Genomic DNA, 20,330 nt, shown 5'->3' with positions numbered 1-20,330 from the left:
GGTGTTCCGATGAATGCAAGGTGCCGTCAGATAAGGACCATCTTGAGGCACATTTGAAGAATTATCATCATGTTTATGCTCGTCATTCATTTCACATATTTCAACATCAGTGTGCCTTCTCTTACTAGATCTCTTGTGGTAGCAAACAATAAAACCAAGAACAAAAAGAATTTAATTCTATAGAGCAATTTAAGTCACCATTGTGGCTAATTTTTAAGGAGTCAAAATTCAAGTAAGCTGTCAAGGTTACTTGATCACACGTACCAGGACTGTGTGTACAAATGTCATGACCAACTGATTTGACTGTGAGTCCATTCGTTTGATCCACATCATTGGTGCCATGAAGTCTCTCATGGGGGATGCACAGATTTCTAAAAATTAGTTACTGGTTTGGGAAATATTTCCCTCCTACCCATCTTGGGTGACCCTTCTTGCACCCAGGGCCAACAGCCTCCTGAGAGCCTCTCCCCTCTGAGCTGTGTGTGACATTTTCCATTCAGATGCTTCAGGACCTGGCCAGGTGTCTTCAGACAGTTAAGCCAAACTGAGGCAGAGATAAAATGTCAAAGCCAATGCGGACAGAATCAGAGAGAGAACTAGTGGTGGGGTGTCACCTGCGGTACAACCTGCACAGCGCCAGCACCTCCTCACCTTCCATCTCGTTAAGACCTCTTATCATTTGGTCTGTGAGGTGGGAATCCCTGTGCCTATTTGCAGGTAAAAAACCAGGGAGTCAGGGCAGTGAAGAGATTCACTCAAGGCCACAGCTATCCAAAACTTTGTTTTCAAGGAATTATGAAGAATGCAAACATAGTTGCAATATAATGTAATGAAAATTTTTCAAATACGATTAGAAGCATGTATCCATTTCTACATGTAATTGGTTCCCAAGTTCAGAAAATGAGTAATCAGATAGGAGGAGATAAGTGTGTGTGTATGTGAGTGTGTGTGTGTGCACACAAGAATGAACACATATGGCAGGTATAAATGCATGTGCACATGCACGTGTGCGTACATATGTGGGTGTATGCGAGCATGTACGTGTGTGCATGTTCACATGTGTGTGGATACATATGAGCCTTCTGAGTGTGTGTGTGTGTGTGTGTGTGCGCATGTGAGGTGTTTGAGGTTAGGTCAGTATTGGTTTTAGATAGGAAAACACCAAATTTATCAAGTGGCTCTCTTTGAGAATAGGCAGGAATTAGGGTTTTTTTTTTTCTGCTCTGCACATCTTTCCACTTTCTCTCTAGTGTTCATATATTATTTTAACAATCAGAAAGGTTTCCAACTTTTTTTTTTCTTTTTTTCCCCCCTGCATATCCAGACAACACCATATATTAAGCTGCTCATCCCCTAGTCCCATCACAGCACAGCAAGAGTTGTCCTGCCTCTGGGCTGTCAGGGAGAAGCCTGGAGGTGAGAGGGTATAAATCATACTGGGGAGAAGCTAGAGTCATCAGGGAAGATTCTGGTTTCCCATCTTCTGACTCCCCAGCAGTTTCTGATTCTTGTCTCTTCCTTGCACTGTCCAGTCCCTCTGGATATCTAGGAAGCCCTCCCTCTCTATCTGCCTTCCCTCTCCTGGGAAGTTGAGAGGCCTGTGGGACTTAACAGCTGATCCAAGCACCCCTCTGAGCCCTGTACCCGAGAAGCTGGGTCCCATGGTCTGAGGCCATCTGGACTGGTGGGCAGAGGAACATAAAGTGTGAAAAGGCATTTCTCTCCTCGGGCGGTCTGTGATTCCATTTTCCTTCCCCAACACTTCTGTCTGCAAAAGGATGGGACAGGGGCGTCTCTGGGCTCCCAGCTGCTGATAGCAGGTAATAGGCCAGCACTGCCCTCTGTGGCACATAAATATGGTTTTTTTTTTTTTTTTGCACCTAGCAAGGTGGTGCATTTGGTCTCTGGGAAAAACTTTTGCAGCTTGCTGCATTTAAATGTATGGCAATGTTTGTTATCCAAATGGGTGGCTTCCTGTCTTTGCTGGGGAAATCTACACCTTCTCATTAGAAAACTTGATAGGACCCAGGGACGCCTGGGTGGTGTAGCCAGTTAAGAGTCAGATTCTTGGTTTCGGTTCAGGTGGCAACCTCAGGGTGGTGAGATCGAGCCCAGAGTCAGCACACAGTCTGCTTAAGATTCTCTCCCTCCGCCCCTCCTCCCCCCACTTGCACGCATTCTCTCTCTCAAATAAATAAACCTTTAAAAGAAAAAGAAAACTTGCAGGGCCCTGAACATTCAGCCTCTGATCCTCAGAAGGCAGCCCTCTACTTACCCAGTGGCCAGGGCTCAGGCAAGACCTCAGAAACAGAAAAGTCAATGTTCACCTGGGAGGCACATTGCAGAGGCTTGATGCAGGACCCAGGGAGTGAAAGGAGCTGAGACCTCCTATAGTGAGTGACGTGCCTCTGCAGTTAGACTATGTTGTATAATAAAGAATTTGGCTGGCCTTTGTCTCTGGCCCCTGGGAGAAAGCCTCTAATCCCTTGGAATTCCCCTAAGTAACAGGAGTGTCTTTGTTAGTCAAGGTGGGTCCCTCAGACCACACCTGAGTTGATGATAATGAAGTGGCTCTTGGGAGGGCCCCTGGACAGCTTCAGGATGGGGGCTGGTTGTGCCAACGACCAACCATGTGATTAGAGGGTTGGGACTTAGAGCCAAGTGATGTGACCTAACCTATGTACTGGGAAGAAGTAGGAGCGTGGGGCAGAGATTGAATTAAATCATGTCTCCTATGGTTCAACCAACTACCTTGCATAAGGAAACCCCAATAAAAACTCTGGACTCTAGGTTCAGTGGAGACTTCTGCAAGAGGGTGACACATTCTGAGTAGTGGAAGGTTTGTGTTTCCTACCCTCCCAGACCTTACCCGACAGGCATTTCTTTTGTCTGTTTCTGATTTGTACCCTTCATCATAAAACCATCATCACAGTATAGAGCTCTCCTGAGTTCTAGGAGTTATTCTAGTGAATTATCCAACCTGAGGGAGTCAGAGGATACCAGAATTTGTAGCTAATTAGTCAGAGATGTGAGTGACCTGGGAGTCCCCAAGGTGTGTCTGCCGTGAGAGCAGGCTTGTTGGGACTATGTCCTTAACCTGTGAAATCTGACCTAACTCCAGATAGACAGTGTTAGAATTGTACCGCAGACTCCTGGGGTTCAAACCTCGACCCTGGGACTTTCTAGCTGTGCCATTCACTGGGGCAAGTTCTTTTCTTATCCTTTTCAATTCTCAGTGCCTACATCTAAATCACTTAAGGGAGAAAACACATGTAAAATGCTCAGAGCAGTCCTGATATCTATAAGCGCTCATAAATGTTACTTATTGTTACTGAGACCTACCGGCTGCCAAGCTGCATGACACGAAATTTTGCCCTGATCTTTCCTTATCTTCAGACTCCCAGTTGCTAAAGACTTCCTAAGTCTCTTTTAAGGTCCTACTCAATATAGAATATTCTGGGCTGCCGCACCCCTTTTCACATTTTGCCGAGCACTGCATACAATTATTCTATTTATATCTCATATCTACATATAAATAAAATGATGTCCTTTTTATATACCTATTTAGTAGCGTGTAACAGAGAAACAACTGGACAATATTTCAGCACATTTGGAGAGCTACGTTGAGGTGATGTCACGACAAATCCCAGGCTAAGCAGTTTACAAAAAATTCACTTTGGGGAACCTATGACGCACTGCAATTGTTTTTCACATCAAGAAAACACTCTTCTAAACAGTTCAACAAATGAGTTCAACAGCTAGGTTATGTATTTTTTTAATTGTGCTAGAATCTTATGGGTGTGACAGGGAGTCACCCAACGTTCATTAATTCTTCTAAGCGATGGCTTTAATTCTTGTTTACGTGGAAACATAGGGAAAATATGCCACACACAATGCCATCCTCACAGCTGAAACTGAAAAAGATGAGAGTCCTACTGTCATCTGAGGGGAAAGGAAACTCTGTGAGGGCCTGTTAGGAGAAGCAGGCCCTTCTAATTGTGAATAGGCGGCACCTGCCAGAAGAGCATTTTGAAGCTGATAGAGATAAATGGTCTCTCTTGAGGGCTTCAAGTCCAAGGAGTATTCGGGTATCCAAAAAATAGACAGTCACCACTCAAGGTTTCTGGAACCAGGGCCCAAACTAGAATCAACTGACACCAGTTAGAAGTGGCTTTTGCTCTTTCAATTAATGGAAAACCAAAGTTCCATTGAGAGATGTTTTGTTGCCAATCAATAGACACACGAAAATAATGTTTAGATGTTGTGCAAAAGAACACAAATGATGGTTTTAGGCTCTTCGTAGCTAAAGATTCATGCACCAGGGACGTCTGGGTGGCTCAGTGGAAAGTGCTTTCAGCTCAGGGCGTGATCCTGGAGTCCGGAGATCGAGTCCCACATCAGGTTCCCTGCATGGAGCCTGCTTCTCCCTCTGCCTGTGTCTCTGCCTCTCTCTGTCTCTCATAAATAAATAAATAAAATCTTAAAAAAAAAAAAAGACTCATGCACAAATTTAATGTTAAAAATTGGACACACACACAAAAAAAATTGGACACAATGGTCACCTGTAATTGACATGTGAGCCTAAATGCTGCTGCTTTAAAAAAAAATTGATTTATTTATTCGTGAGAGACACAGAAAGAGAGAGAGAGAGAGAAGCAGAGACACAGGCAGAGGGAGAAGCAGGCTCCATGCAGGGAGCCCGATGTGGGACTCGATCCCGAGTCTCCAGGACCACACCCTGAGCTGAGGGCGGCGCTAAACCGCTGAGCCACCCGGGCTGCCCATGGTGCTGCTTTAGTGATGACGCCAGGCTGGAGCCTATTTCAGGGACCCAGAATACAGATCCTTTTACAGCTAACAGCTATGCATTTCAAGGACATGGTTGAAAGAAACCTTTATCCTAACATATTCCTGGGATTCTGCTGAGCCCTTCAAACCACTCATTTCTCTTTCAGACATTTGCAGAGATTATCCATTTCTCAAGAACCATTAGTAAGTCATTAGGGCACACACTCCAAATGCGGGGGGTTAAGGTGTGTTTGAGCTGTTTCTTCCTTGGACAGCTTCAGGGGGAGGAGCAACAGGAATTTATTCATACACACTCCAGACCTGGCATACTAAGTGGAGTGTGAGAAAGAGCTTTGTTCCAAAGTAGGAAATAATTATGACTCTTAATTAGTTATGACAATTACATAAAAGTCCTAGAGGAGTCCAACATTTATTTTTTTTTACCGTTTGCACAGGGATGCATGGGCAAGAACGGTAAGATCACAGATTGCACAAAGGATCCTCTGCTCTCTAGCAGGGCTGGTTTATGAAGAGCGAAGTTTGAAGGTAGCAGTAGTCACATGAGTACAGAGACTTCTCCACCTGCCCCCTTTCCTCTGGCCTCCCCAACCTAACCAGAACCCACTCTTCCTCTCATATTCAGCCTACAAAGAACAGACAACTAAGGTAACTGAAAAAGGAGGGAGAGACCCCAGAGATAGAAAAAGGGGGATGACCCATGACGATCCCAAGAAAACAGACAGATTTCCAGTTGCTCGAGGATGTCCATTTTAAGTGCCATATGTTGGCTATTTGGAATTCAGATGCAAATGAGGGGTAGGCCCTGTGAGGATAGACATTAGAGTGTGTATCTCTACACGGTCTCTGCCTCCAGCCTCACGTGCATCAGGATGCCTGCCTCTGGACAACCTCAGCAGCCTCGGAAGACCAGCTCTGAAAAAAGACCCAGGAATAAGGATGTCATCAAATAATTGTTCTTGTCAGAATAGCAAATTTCCACCAAGGCTGCATAAAAATGAGAGTAAGACTCAGAAACCAAACAGATATTTTAAAAAATCAGAGAAAGCCAGCTCTTTCCCTCCTGCCTCTGACAGTACCTCGTGCTTCTCCGCACCCTAAGCGCCCCGGTATTTATTACTCACGGACGGTGGGGCTCTCTGAGCTCCTTCATCCCATTCGTCAAGGCTGCTAATAGCTCCTGGCACGGGCCGGGCAGGCCATATTGCTGGGATTCCGGGAGGCCAGTCGCCCAGCGCCGCACAAGCAGCCCAGCCACACTGGGCAAAGTGGAGTTGACAAGAACTCACATCGAATTTGCATATATTTGCACAGCATGTCAGAAATACTTCTAATCTCAAACAGAGCCAGGGACAAGTGGAGAGAAAGCAAAAAATGGTTTGGTTCGGGGGAGGGGGGCCGGCTGAGCTTGGTGGGGGAGCCCTGAAACCTCCACCCTACAGGACATCCACATTCCTGTTTTCAGGGTCTTGTTGCCGATCGCTGATAAAATCATCACCGGGTTATTTTTCGGGCTTCTGCCTCTGGTTTCAGGTGACGGAGGTTTTTGGACTGTGCTTCCTGCAGCAGCAGAGGGAGTTCTGATTCACACATTTTCCTGCTGGAGGAGAACACGTATCTTCATGTGCCTGGGTAAATAAGTAATTAGAGGTTCCATATAGGACATTTACAGCACTGCACTCTGCTGTTAACCTGTCCAGCAGGAGAGACTGGTAAACACGCTGAGCCAGGCCTTGCCCTTATTTTCTGAAATGAAGGGGCATAAACCAAAATGTTTCAGTGAGGGAAAAAGGCAAGCCAAACAGCATCCGGCCTCTGCACACCATCTGCACTTTCATAGAGCACTAATGGGGAATAATTATATTGCTCCTGTGGCCCCAAAAGCTGCAAGTGTCTGGAAGCAAGACTGGTTTCCCAGGCCCTCCCAGCGGCTGTTGTCTGGCAGGGGCGAAAATTGGAAGTCCGATGCTGGACTGGCTCATTAAAAGAACCTTTAAAGAGAGGGCTGCTTTCTGAATCTTTTTTTTTTTTTTTTTTTTTTTTTTTTGCTTTCTGAATCTTAAAGATGGTAATGAGTAGTAACTCAGCTGGCTGTGCAGAGAAAGCCTTCCCTTGTCCCTAAATTAATTCCCAGGGACTAGGGATCCAAGAAGAGCAGGGTCTTTAAAGGTAAATCAGACCAGAGGAGGGAAGGGGAAGGGAAGGAGACCAGTGGGGAGGGGAGTGGGGGGAGAGATGGAAGGAGGAGGAGAGAGAAAATACGTTCTCTAGCTAGATGCTGCTAAAACTTCTCCAAGACTGCTTCTCTGGAGGAATACTCACCAGCTGCTCCTGGCAGGAAATTTAAAACTGTCAAGAAGTTCCGTTTATTGCTGATGGATGAGTTGGCAAGGAAGGTGTGCTCTCTGAGCCTTCGGTAGAACTGCAGTCCAGCCTGCCCTCTCTATGGACATTGTGGTCAGCGAGGAAGGCAGATCGGAATGGGCAGGAATGGGCACACTTATCCACAAACCTTGGCCAGAAGACGCAGGTCAAGCTACCAGGAAAGAGAGAGCAGATCCTGTCCTATTCCGACCTTGGCAGAGACCACCACCCAGGGCTTCCAAATCGAGGTCCACAAATTGATCCCTACGGGTCACAGTCCTAATGCCAGCTGGTGCCTCCTTCCCGCCATGAGTTGATCTAGATGTCCAGCCATCTGGCATGGTGGCTACTCCCATTCTCAATGAACATAAGGTTTATGTGCACTCTTTAGATCTCATTTCTTCTTCAAGGCTGAAGACTTATCCCAAGTCTTCCATGAAGCCTTCTAGAACATGCCAATCACATAAGATGGCCTCTCCTTTCTGATACCCATATGTCTCCTCACCTGAACCATTTATGGAGACATACTCTTCTTGTATGGCCTTGTTATATTATTATTCTCTTCCTACTGTCTCTGATTTGTCTCCAACAAGGCTGAAATCCCTTGGAAGCCCAACAGAGCTTCCAAGGATGTGGATCACATCCCCTCTCACTACCTGTGATCTCAGCCTCTTATCTACTTCACTTCTCCTAAGTCTCAAAAAGAATTCCTCACAGCTTCTTCTGGTTACCACCCTATCATTCCTATTATTGATGTATAAACTCACTTTGTTTTGGAAGGTATTTGAAGAACCTGGAAAAACGCATTCAGGGTAAGAAACTAAATATTAGGAAATGAGGAAACCAGGGAGATGAAAAATAAAGTGAGGAAAAATAAAGCTGAAGCTAGGGATGTGTTGAATGATTCATACTACAACATGTGCTTGAATGTTCTATCATCTGCTAAAATGGGATACAATTTGACTCAGTTCCTCAAAGAGAGGAGCATAATCAGAGGGAAACATGAAACGAGGCAGTGTTCATGTGATGGAAACAATCCCACTGCTCAGGGAAAATCATGCCTGGAATAAAAGCCGGAGGGAAATTTCTGTCCTGGATCCCACAAGGGGAGCCCTGTGTGATAGGGTGAATAACGGGAATTAATGCCAACATAACGCTAGGCATTAATTAGTGAGGGAGAAACAGAAGAGCACTGACAGGAAAGATATCTGCCTTTGAGGACCTTGGATTTTACTCGAAAAAAGAGACAATAAACATGTTCCTGCGGTATTGGTTCAACAGAGACTGGGAAAGGGGTAGGTCTCCCTCAGAGGGTTGCAGAGGCCTCAGCCAGGTAAAGATTCGGACCACTTCTGTAACGTCGCCTGGTTTGGCAAGGAAATCCAAACCCTGATTCAGGGAAAGAAGTTCTGTGAGGGCCTATATCTTGCCCCACCTCTTATGACCAAGAGTCTTGAAAGAGTTGCCTACTCATGCTCTCTCCAATCCTCCCTCCCAGCTGCTCTTCAGCCTCTTGAAATCTATCTACTCCCTCCCAGAAAAACCAGACTATGGAGGCCAGTGAAGCCGTATCACCCCTGGAAATGTGTTCATTTCTGAATGATCACACCCTACTTGGAATTCCTTCCCCCAGCTTCTGCGATTCCGGTTTGTTCTTGGTTTTCCTCCTACCTCTTCAGCTGCTTCCTTAACCTCTATTTTATAGCCTTGTCTTTTTAAATTTGCTTCTGAAATATCAACCTGCCCCAAATGTTGTCTTCCCGCTCTGCATCTTCTTTCTGGTGAATTCAACATATCCAGGGGCTCTGCAAATAAAGCCCATGTCTGTATCCAGTTATAGCCTCTACTGCTCTGCTAAAACTCAGACCTACCAGGTTAAGTCACCTCCCACTCAACACGTTCAACTGTTGCCTTTCCAATCTGGTTCCTTTCCCAAATCCCCCTACCCTCATGTGGCCACCATCTACTTAACTGTCTAAATCAGAAACCTGATGCATCCTTAACTCCTTCTCACTCTTACCCATACTCAATCTTATTGATTCTACTACCTACATATGTCTCCTACTTATTACTTTCTCTCTATGCCACTAATGAAAATGACCCAAGTGCCCACTGTTGTCAGGCACTATTTTGAAGCTCTCCATACTTTGCACATACTGTGTCATATAGATCACATGCACATGATGCAGGGAGCATGATTAGCCTCCAACTTCACAGGAGAGAGGACTAATGCATGCACAAGTGGTATGATTTGCCCCAGGTCACAAGGCAAGGAAATATGAAGCCTCCCTCTGCCCCTCACTCCAATTGTGCTCTCTCTCTCTCTAATAAATAAATAAAATCTTAAAAAATAAATAAAAGAAGACAGGATTCCAACCCAGTTTCTGATTGCAGGGCACCACACACTGCATTTTTATCACTCCTCACTCAGATTACTACAATCACTTCCTAACCAGACTCTCTGCCTCCATTCCTGCCCCTTCTCAACATTTCTGCCCCACAGTGTGATTTCTGAAACTCAAATCTGAGTACACCACCCCCTGCTTAAAACCTTTCCACTGGCTTCCTCTGGCTTGCAAAACAAATTTCAAACTCAGTAGCTTCATGCCCCTAGCCCGCCCCTCCTCCCCACCACCCACCCACACACACACTCATACACCTATCCTACACCTAGCCAGAATTGTGCTAAGATCTCTGGGCAATACAAGATGGGGCTCCTATTGTCAAGACCATGTTGAAAAACCAGGCAAACAAATTGTGCAAATGAAAAGTTAAATGTAAGAATTAAGCTGAAGATTACAATTTAAAAGAGGTCACAAGGCAGTGCTGAAGAGGACAGACTCTTCAGCCAGACATTTAATACACGCAGAATGGTCTCTCTAAAAAGAGATTTTTTTCCATCTCAGGCTGGGCACTTGTGAATGATCCGTTCAATTCTGGGTTAGTTTGAAAGATACTTTAATATTCCTATATTGTTCCAGTTCAATACTTTTAGAAAATGAATAGGCTTGGTTCTGGTTCAGACTGGCTTACTAGGTGTTGCTGTTTTGAAAAATCCTTGGTTGAATGCTCAGCTCAGTGGGGAAAAAAAAAGATTAATTTGGGGCTCAGCTTGGTTCAAGGTTCGCAAATTATAGCAGCTCCTTTTGCCATGGTTCACACTTGAGCTGGCACCCAGTTACAGATTCAGCTCCAGGGCCTGGTTTTCCTGGTTGTTGGCCTAACCCCACCCCAGCCTTCCCAGCCAGTCCGCCTTCACAAGCGCATCTCCACTCCCTCCACCCTGGGGTGATGTTTGGGAGCTCCCCAGCTCAGGAGCGCCTGCCTAGAGCTGGGGGCCCATGGTCAGGGCAGTCTCCGTACTGAGGACAGGCTGTGTGGGCTTCTGTCCAGTGCGAGGCAAGCCTGCCCACCACCTTGGGACCAGCACTCCCTCTTGCATGGCTCTGCTCCCAGCACCTTGCCTCTGGGCCTTCCCTGAACATCCTGAAAAGAGCCAGCTTCATTCCCCAGACCCTCCTCTCTCTTCCCTGCTTTATTCCTCTCCACAGCTTTTACCAGCCACCAGCAGCTACTGGCTTGTGCTCTGGCTCCCCCACTAGGCTATCAGCTCTAGGAGGTCAGGATTTTTGTCTATTTTTTCACTATGATTCCCACCCCCCACTGTCTAGAATACTGCCCAGAATATAACAGAAGTCCATTAAATATACGATAAATATTGCATAAATCCCCTTAGTCTAAATCCAGAGCTTATGATTAGAGATTTCTGAGGAGAAGCAGGATTTGGCCTGAAAACTGCCCTTCTTTCCTTTTCCATCTCCTGGCTGTCTCCAATGCCAGCATAAAGCAAAGTATATGTGCATTAAGAGGCTGCGTGCTGCACCTCCAACTTGCCATTTATCTCTCCCCCTCCTTTCTTAGAGAGAAGGAGTTCTTCTGGCTTTTCTCCACTGAAGGGAAGGCCTCTGCACCCTCAGTGAGCTGGGCTTCAGCAAAACAGTGTGGCTTGCTGACAGGGCAGGAGGGAAAGCAGGAGAGAGTATAGGCAAACAGGCAGCTGTAAGCAGGTGCCCACAGGACTGCCTGCTGAGACACACAGCTCCCCTCGGACTCTCACAGGGGTCTCATCAGAGCTAACGAGCTCCTAGTCCCTGGGTATGTGTCCAAAGAAACTGGGGTCTGAGCCTCTTCTACCCTCTGATGTAGCTTTTCACCTTCCAGAGACAGATTAGGTTTATAAGGTATTAAAAATTGACAAAATATATGCCACTCCTAACATAGCAAAATTTGTTGCATGGTAGTGCACATAGAGAAGAAAAGGATTAGAACAAAGATTTGATCTGCCTAGTAAAAATACTCTTATTCAATGACTATTGATCAAATAAAGGTGTCCCGCCCCCCCCTCCCCCCACCTTACCTCCCACCCTCACACACGGGACTGTTTCCTCACCCAGGACATGCAAGTCATTGTAATGAGCCAAAGTGAAGTCCGAGGAGCTCTCAAAAATGTTCACCAGAAATTCCTCTGGTATAACTAAGACTATAACCACACAAACAAGAAAGTCCAGAAGAAGCGAGTAATTTGCCTACTTATCATTCAGTTTCCCTGCTGGCCAATGTGGAAAGCAACTAGGACCTAGAAATGGATTGATTTTTAGAAAGTTATGTACATTTTTTTCCTGAGCTACTTTAATTACATTTGTCTTTGACATTACATTTGCCCTGGACAGCTATCTAGGCATCATAGTTTCCTGAATCTGTTTAATTTCATCAGTTTGGGAAAAATCATCGCATTATCTCTTTTAATAGTCTCTTTTCAGTATTCTTCTGCAACTCCTACTCTATCCTTCATGACTGCTAATTCTCATGTTCCCATCTCCTTGCCTCTCTGGACTGCACTAATGAATAAATTTCTTTAAATTTATTTCAGCTGACTAATCTTTTCAGCTACATCTAATTGGTTATTAAATCTGTTAAACAGAATTATTAAATTTTGACTATTATAATTTTCACCTTGAAAGTTTTTATTTGGTTCCTTGTCAAATCTGCATGACTACCTAAAATCTCATTATCCTTTTTTATTTTCTAAGCCACTTGGTTTCTCACCTTAAGCTTATTATTTTATAATTTGCGCCTTCTAGTACCAATGTCTGAAACCACTCTGGATAGGCTTCAGCCATCTTGGTTTTTCAAGCTTTCACTCTTAGTACTTTGACTCCCATATGTGGTTTTATAATTTTCTTCTCAAAGTATAAGCTCATTTTTTTCCCAGAACGTTATCTATGAGAATTCCTCGAGGCCTGGGTTACAGGCGAGTTCCTCCAGAGAAGATGTGTTTCCTTCTGCCAAGTGCCTGTGGTACAACCAATGCGGACTTCAACTTAAAACTCAATTTTCCACCTGAGGTTTTTCAAACGTCCCATATAGTGTGAGTCCAGGCTGCAAGCCTACATGAGGACATTCAGATGTACTACCACTTGTAGGACAATACATCCCTTCCATTCAGAATCAGGAGTAGAGACAAGACTTCCTACTGTCCCCTGGGGCTTATTCATCCTTACTCTGAGGCTATAACTGTTTGAGATCCTGACTTAATGTATGTTGGGACAGTCAGTCACTGACTGGACTTCCCAGTTTGGACAGACCAAGTGAACTTCTAATTTGGGGCTTTTTTTGGGGGGGGTCTCTCATGCCCATACAAACCAATGGTCAAGTTTGTCTAATCTGGCAAATAACCACAAGGGACCACTGTACCTCTCTAATACCTGCTTCCATTCAGTCTGTGGCCTTCACGTGTTTTTGCTCCTTGCCAGCTCACCGATGCCTTCTGAAATCTTTCTCAGTTGTTTAGGCAGCAGTTTTCACTTCTTTTAAACAGGGAATTTGTTTTCAAGGTTTCTGGTCAGTTAAGCAGCTAGATAAGGAAGACACAGAATTCTCCTTACCATGCAGCCCCAGGGACATGTTAATATCATGCAATTGGCCATAGGCATGTTCACTGAATATTGGCCTCTGGAGCTGGCCACAAGCCTGTAGCTAGTGCAACACACCAGTGATCATGAGTGAAGGTGAAACTGCACTAAAAAGTACACTTTTAGCTTTACAGAGTGACCTAAGGGACTAAAGATGGGTCATTAATCTGAACAGGATCCAGAGCCTGCATTAGAAACTCAGTTCCTTGGGGTTCAGTGTATGAGGCTGAGTGGAGACATTCCTTTCAAGGTCAAGAGAAACTCCTACATCTGATCCACCAACTAACAAGAGGGCAGCTGATATACCATTGGGATTCCCAGGACAGCATATTCCCAGCCATCTCTAATCTGAGAATTTTAAGTAGCCTCTATCTAAAGTAGCCTCTATCTAAAGTACCCAGGAAAGTTGTGATTCCTGCCCCAAGAAGCAGCTCTCCAGACACTGAAAGGCCTTCTTGGGCTTGTGCCATAAGCCTTGGAAGAGAATGCAGAGCTAGAATTCTCAGTGGTCAATTTGTATGCAGTGTAGAGTCTTTATGATCTCCACGAGGGGGAACACTGAAGAGCAATCAGGTGTTGGAGTCAAACAATGTCAGTGGCGACTGAGGGTAGAGATCTTTTTGAGAGCCATATACTACCTGGCACTGTGCTCTGGGGTAGCACGAAAAAACTGGCATTGGCCATATAACCAATGTGGATCGCAGCCTGGGTGCCAGAAATAGACTTCTTCTAACACAAGAGGGACTTGTACATGTGGGATGACTACAGCAGCTCTCCATAATCAGTTGGATGTGAAACCAATATAAAGGGCTGCCCAGACCCCTGACATTTGTGTCATGTACCCACCAGTGAGCTGGATGAAGCAAAAGGGATGGGACACAGGCTAATCCATGGGATTCTACTGATGGATGAGAGCTGATCTTGTACTGAGGCTGTTCCAATTGTCTCACACACGGCCCCTAAGGGGCCATTCTTGGTCAATAACAATGGCTGGCACATCCTGTATACTCCTCAGATGTCCACTACTGCTCTGACCACATTTAATCCCTATAAACAATGACATATGCTTGTATTATTATTTCCTTTATTTTATGAAAAAATGGAGTCACAAAGAGCTTAAGAAACTGATTCAAGGTTATGCGGCTCGTGTATGATAAAGTTCCCATTCAAACTCAGGCAATGGTTCCTGCATCTTTGTTTTCACTTGCTACACTACAATGCCATACACCGAGGTATATTCTTGCAGAACTAAATGCTATACATAAGATAACTCTATAGGTCAGCTGTAATTGTCATTAAGCATTTACATGGTATTTCTTTTAGAGGACATGTGAATGACTTTCTATTCTGTTAAAGCAAGATAAAGCAGAGAGGGAGAAATTGGCATTGCTATAATTTGACTCCATCTGATTTGTAACTTACTATTTATAGGGAATCTAGGGCAAAGATATCAAAGCCTTGAAAATATTGACTCACTGGCACCCAAAAGGTATTAACTGTTGGGTATCAAAATATTGGTACTTCCAAAGAAATCAATACATAGTATAGTTTTCTCCAAAGAAGGCCACAATTCCTCATCCTTAGGACCTCTCTGATCCAGACACAGGGTCTATTTTTCCTCCCCTTGAATCTGACTTGGCCTTTTACTTACTTTGACTAACATACTGTGGTAGAAATGATGCTGTGTCAGTTCTAGGCGTAAGCCTGAAGAACGACTGGCAACTTCTACCGTGTTCTTAGAAGTTGTCCATCCTCTAAGAAACCTAGCGATACAGAAACCACCATGCTATGAGGAAAGTCAAGCCAGCCACATGAAGGAGACATATGGAGGAGCCCTGAGGCACCAGACACATGAATGAAACCTTCTTGGGCCTCTAGCCTAGCCCAGCTGCTAGCTAATGGCAGCTAAGTGGCACCATGGTGGGGCAGAGACATCACCAGCCAAGCCCTGCCCAAGTTGTAGAATCATGAGAAATCACAAATCATGGTTGGTTTAAGGCCCTATGTTTTAGGGGGGTTTGTCACACAGCAATAGATTAACATATATTAACATAGATTAACGTGATGATACATAATATAGTTTGTCAAATCTGCTGTAAGGATGTTGTACATGAATATTAGGAGAAAGTTGACAGCTCAAACAAAAATAGAAGAATAAAAACTGAGATGATCTTGGTTTATATCTAGTAGGTAACTTAGCAAACTGATCATTACATTAAAAAAAAAAAAAAAACATAGAAATCCATGAACGCCATGCATAAAAGATCCTGCCCCATTCTGGAATTAAGCTTTACCATCACTGGAGCCAGCTGCCTGCTCCCAACAGCCACAGTGTACTTGTGCATTCCCAGGCTTCCACCCCAGTCTATCTCTCACCCAAGAAAACCCAGCGACTTCTTAAAAAAAGGACTGATCCATAATTCTTGATCTTGGGGAGGAAAAGACATGCCAGAGACATCTTGTGAATGGGGAGTTTAGGGATACCAATCAGAGACACTTTAAGGGTAAAGACCTGTGAATATTGGGACAAGATCAGTGAATATCTGTGAGTTCATGAGACTGGGAGAGAGAGTCATTGTGAGGATGCAAACAGAGGCATATGAGCAGGAACCTGGGCTGAGCACTGACCCCACTTGGGACAGTAGCCAAGATCAATGTTGATCCATCTTATGCGGAAAATCAACAACACTGAGCGAAGAATCCACAAGTCACTGTCCAGCCTAGAGAGATGATCAGCTTCCCTTTGCTGTGTCAATATGGTAGGCTTAAATGAGACAGTTTCCCTTAGCCCAGATTCTGTATTTATAGCTTTCATTCAAGGAATAACTTCCCAACAAGGTTACAAGGAGGGTCAGGGAGAGCAGCTGTGGCTGGGACATTGCTGTGAGTGTCATTTTCTTATCCTGGCTTGAGCAGCCACCATGAAGGCCATTGGCTAGGAACTGCATCCAAAGATAACCTGACTTTCATTTTAGAGTTTCCCTTCAACTCTAAACCCATTTCAGAGTCCCATTTCAACCATTTTCTGTACATGATAACTCAGTGGCTCCTTTTTAACACAATATTTAACTTGATAATGACTATAAATGGAGGATAATTTTCCATGGGAGATATTCTATCAAAATGCAATAAAATAAGTCAAAGTTCTATTACTCTGCATATAAACCCACTTCTATCACCTAATTGATGCTCTGCTTCAAAATCTTCAACCTGTTGTTAAGTGTGAATCTAACAAATGCTTGCTTGTGATTGTCAAGGGCATATCCTTTTTTTTTTTAATATAAATGGCATCTGTTATGTCTGAACTACAATTATTTTTTAATATTCTGATTCTCAAAGGAACAGAGAATCTCAATTTGTCCTTTCACAGGTAAGAAATTCAGCTATTTAATGAAGACAGCCAAACAATGACCTCAGCATTCCCCATCATCTTGCCTCTTTGTAACACTACTTAGGAATTAACAATAGAGTTTTTTTATGTGACCAATCCATAGGAAATTTAGGTAGCCCTTTAAATGAAGTGGGTTTCTTGAGTTTGCCTAGAGAGAACTGTGGGCAGCAACTTTTTAGCACAGAGGATTTGGTGGCTCCCTTTATCAACCTCTCTCCTTGTCCATATTTAATGTCTGATGGTAAAAAAAAAAAAAAAAAAAAAAAAAAAAGGAAATCCAGAAGAAAAGGCAGATCAGAGAACCAAGAAGGAAAGCATGGCCAAACAGAAAGAAATTGTGTGTGGGAAATGGACAAACTGGGTTCAGATTCCAGTTCTACTGCTTACTAGTTACATATGCCTATTCAACATCTCTGTATCTCCATTCCCCCTTCAGTAACATAACATTTATTTGCAAAGTGGCTTTGAGAAGTAAATATTTTATCACAGGTGTTCAGCCCTCCTTAAACAGAGCTGCCATTATTATGATAATGATGACTGACATCATCATTACCACCCAGTAGCTCTAGGATTATAACTGAGCCACTCTCCCGTTACCTCCAACATACTTTACACTATCTCCCTCTGCACTCCACTCCCTAACATCTCCCACTCTACAATATCTATGCTTATTTTCTTACTAGCTAAGAATCAAAATGACTTTGAGCTAAGTCAACAGAAGTACATATTTAGAATACATATATATTTAGCAGGCTAATTAGTCCTGGCCAAAGCTATAGGCTCCTTCTAACATTTCTAAAGGGAGATTTGTTGATATGCATCAAATGCCTTTAAAAGCTTAAGCCATTTACCAAAGACATTCTATTTTTAAAAGGTTTATGTTAAGGGTATATTAACAGATATACACAAAAATTAAATTGTATCAGTTTCCAACATTTATCTTAATGATTAAGGTAGCCATATTCTTTGCTGCCCAAACTGGGACACTTCCGAGATAAAAAGGAAATGCTATTAATCAGTAAGGCAGGGAGTAACAGGTGTAAACCAATAGTGCAACACGGAGGCAATCTAAATGCCCAGCAAGGAGAATTTGTAAAATAAAAACTATGTAACCTTGGAAATCGATCAGAAATCTTGGAGGATGAAGCTGCACACCTACAAACCAGAAAAATGCCTTGCAGAAGCTATTTGTAACAAGCAGACCAAAGCACACCTAGGATCTAGCTTCTTCTATGTATTTTATCTTATTTCTTATTTTTTCCTTTTTATTTTCCATTTTTTATTTTCTTTCTTTCTTTCCTTTCCAAAATGACAAAATGGAAGAATTCATCCCAAAAGAAAGAACAGGAAGAAATGACAGACAGAGATTTAATCAATGAAGATGTAAGTAAAATGTCTAAACTAGAATTCAAAACAACAATGATAAAAATACTAGCTGGGCTTGAAAAAAGCATAAAAGACACTAGAGAACCCCTTACTGAAGAGATAAAAGAACTAAAATCGAATCAAACCAAAACTAAAAATGCTATAACTGAGATGTAGTCCCAAGTGGAGACCATATAAATGAGGATGAATGAATCAGAAGAGTGAGTGAGTGATACAGAAGATAAAATTATGGAAAATAAGCTGAAAATAATAAGAAAATAAAAATACCAGATCATGAAAGTAGACTTAGGGACCTCAGCAATTCCATAAAGTGAAATAATATCCAAGTTATAGGAATCCCAGAAGAAGAGTGGGAAAAGGGTGCAGAAGGTTTATTTGAACAAATTATAGCTAAGAAATTCCCTAATCTAGAAAAGGAAACAGACTTTCAAATCCAAGTAGTAGAGAGAACTTCCCTCAAAATCAATAAAAATAGGTCAACACTATCATATATTAGAGTCAAACTTGAAAATTACAAAGATAAAGAAATTCTGAAAGCAGCTCAAGACAAAAGAGGTCCGTAACCTTCAAGGGGAGACACATAAGGCTGGCAGTAGACTTGTCCAAAGAGACCTGGCAGGTCAGAAAGGACTAACATGATATATTCACTGTGCTAAATGGGAAAAATATGCAGCCAAGAAAATTTTATCTAGCAAGGCTGCCATTCAGAATACAAGGAGAGAGAAAGAGTTTCTGGGACAAACAGAAACTAAAGGGATTCATGAACACTAAATCAGCCCTGCAAGAAATACTAAAGGAGACCCTCTGAGTGGAAAGAGCCCCAAAGTAACAAAAACCAGAAAGGAACAGAGACAGGAACAGTAACTTTACAGGTAATACAATGGCACTAAATTCAGATCTTCTAAAAATACTTTCAATGTAAATGGACTAAATGCTCCAATCAAAGGATAAAGGTTATCAGAATAGATTTAAAAAAATGTAAGACCCATAGATATGGTACGTACAAAAGAATAATTTAGGTTCAAAGAAAACTCCAGATGGAAAGTAAGAGGGTAGAGAACAATTTATCATGACAATGGACATCAAAAGAAAGCTGGAGTAGCAATCCTCATATCAGACAAATTAGATTTTAAACCAAAGACTGTAATAAGAAATGAAGAAGCACACTGTTGTGGGTAGTATACACATTGTGAATGGGATCGATTCCTTGATTTTTCTTTTGCTGACTCATTGCTAGTGTATAGAAATACAACAGACTTATGTGCATTGGTTTTATATCCTTCAACTTTGCTAAATTCCTGTATCATGTTGCCTGTGAAGAGTGAAAATTTGACTTCTTTGTTGATTTGGATGCCTTTTATTTCTTTTTGTTGTCTGATTTCTGAGGCTAGGCCTTCCAGTACTATGTTGAACAATAGTGGTAAAAGTGGACATCCTTGGTATTCCTAACCTTAGAGGAAAAACTCTCAGTTTTCCCCCATTGAGGATGGCATTCACTGTGGGTCTTTCATAAATGACTTTTATGATGTTGAGTTATGTTCCCTCTATCCCTACATTGTGGAGGGTTTTTATCAAGAAAGGATGCTGTAAAAAATACTTGACAAAATACAGCATCCTTTCTTGATAAAATCCAAAAGATGGGGATCCCTGGGTGGCGCAGCGGTTTGGCGCCTGCCTTTGGCCCAGGGCGCGATCCTGGAGACCCTGGATCGAATCCCACATCAGGCTCCCAGTGCATGGAGCCTGCTTCTCGCTCTGCTTCTCTCTCTGTCTCTCTCTCTCTCTCTGTGACTATCATGAATAAATAAATAAAATCTACAAAAAAAAAAACAAAAAAAAAAAACAAAAAAAAAACAAAAGATGCCACAAAAAATTTGGTAGAATCGATACAGGAACTTAGCAAAGTTGAGGGAATCAATCTTGTTCTCAATTGCGCCAAAAACTGTAAGATACCTAGGAATCAAAACAAAGGGTAAAAGATATGGACTCTGAAAACTATAGAATATTTTTTAAAGAAATTGAGGAAGACACAAAGAAATGGGAAAACATTCCATACCCATGGATTGGAAGAACAAATATTACTAAAATGTCGATACTACCACAGCAATCTACACATTTAATGAAATCCCAATGGAAATACCACCAGCATTCACAGACCTGGAATAAACAATTCTGAAATTTGTATCTAACCAGAAAATACCCTGAATAGCCAAAGGAATGTTGAAAAAGAAAACCAAAGCTGGAGGCATCACAATTCTGGACTTCAAGCTGTATTACAAAATTGTAATCATCAAGTCAGTGTGGTACTGGCACGAAACAGATACACAGATCAATGGAACAGAATAGAGAACCCAGAAATGGACACTCATCTCTATGGTCAACTAATCTTCAACAAAGCAGGAAAGAATGGA

General features: G+C 42.9%; 1 protein-coding gene and 1 long non-coding RNA gene across 2 annotated transcripts in view; both read right to left on the bottom strand.

Annotated features, from left to right (window-relative positions):
* GPR39 (G protein-coupled receptor 39) overlaps positions 1 to 20,330 on the bottom strand; it is a 198,189-nt gene that overhangs the window by 117,989 nt on the left and 59,870 nt on the right. The gene's annotated exons all lie outside the window — the stretch shown is intronic.
* LOC111091166 lies at positions 5,267 to 13,095 on the bottom strand. The gene is made up of 3 exons (XR_005374198.1): positions 12,936 to 13,095; positions 7,129 to 7,342; positions 5,267 to 6,434 (listed from the first exon to the last, which is right to left on the bottom strand). It is a non-coding gene; the product is annotated as an uncharacterized LOC111091166 (long non-coding RNA).

The sequence above is a fragment of the Canis lupus genome, chromosome 19 (assembly GCF_011100685.1).
Source record: "Canis lupus familiaris isolate Mischka breed German Shepherd chromosome 19, alternate assembly UU_Cfam_GSD_1.0, whole genome shotgun sequence".
In the NCBI taxonomy this organism is placed as follows: Eukaryota; Metazoa; Chordata; class Mammalia; order Carnivora; family Canidae; genus Canis; species Canis lupus.
This window is presented reverse-complemented; position numbering and strand designations above follow the sequence as displayed.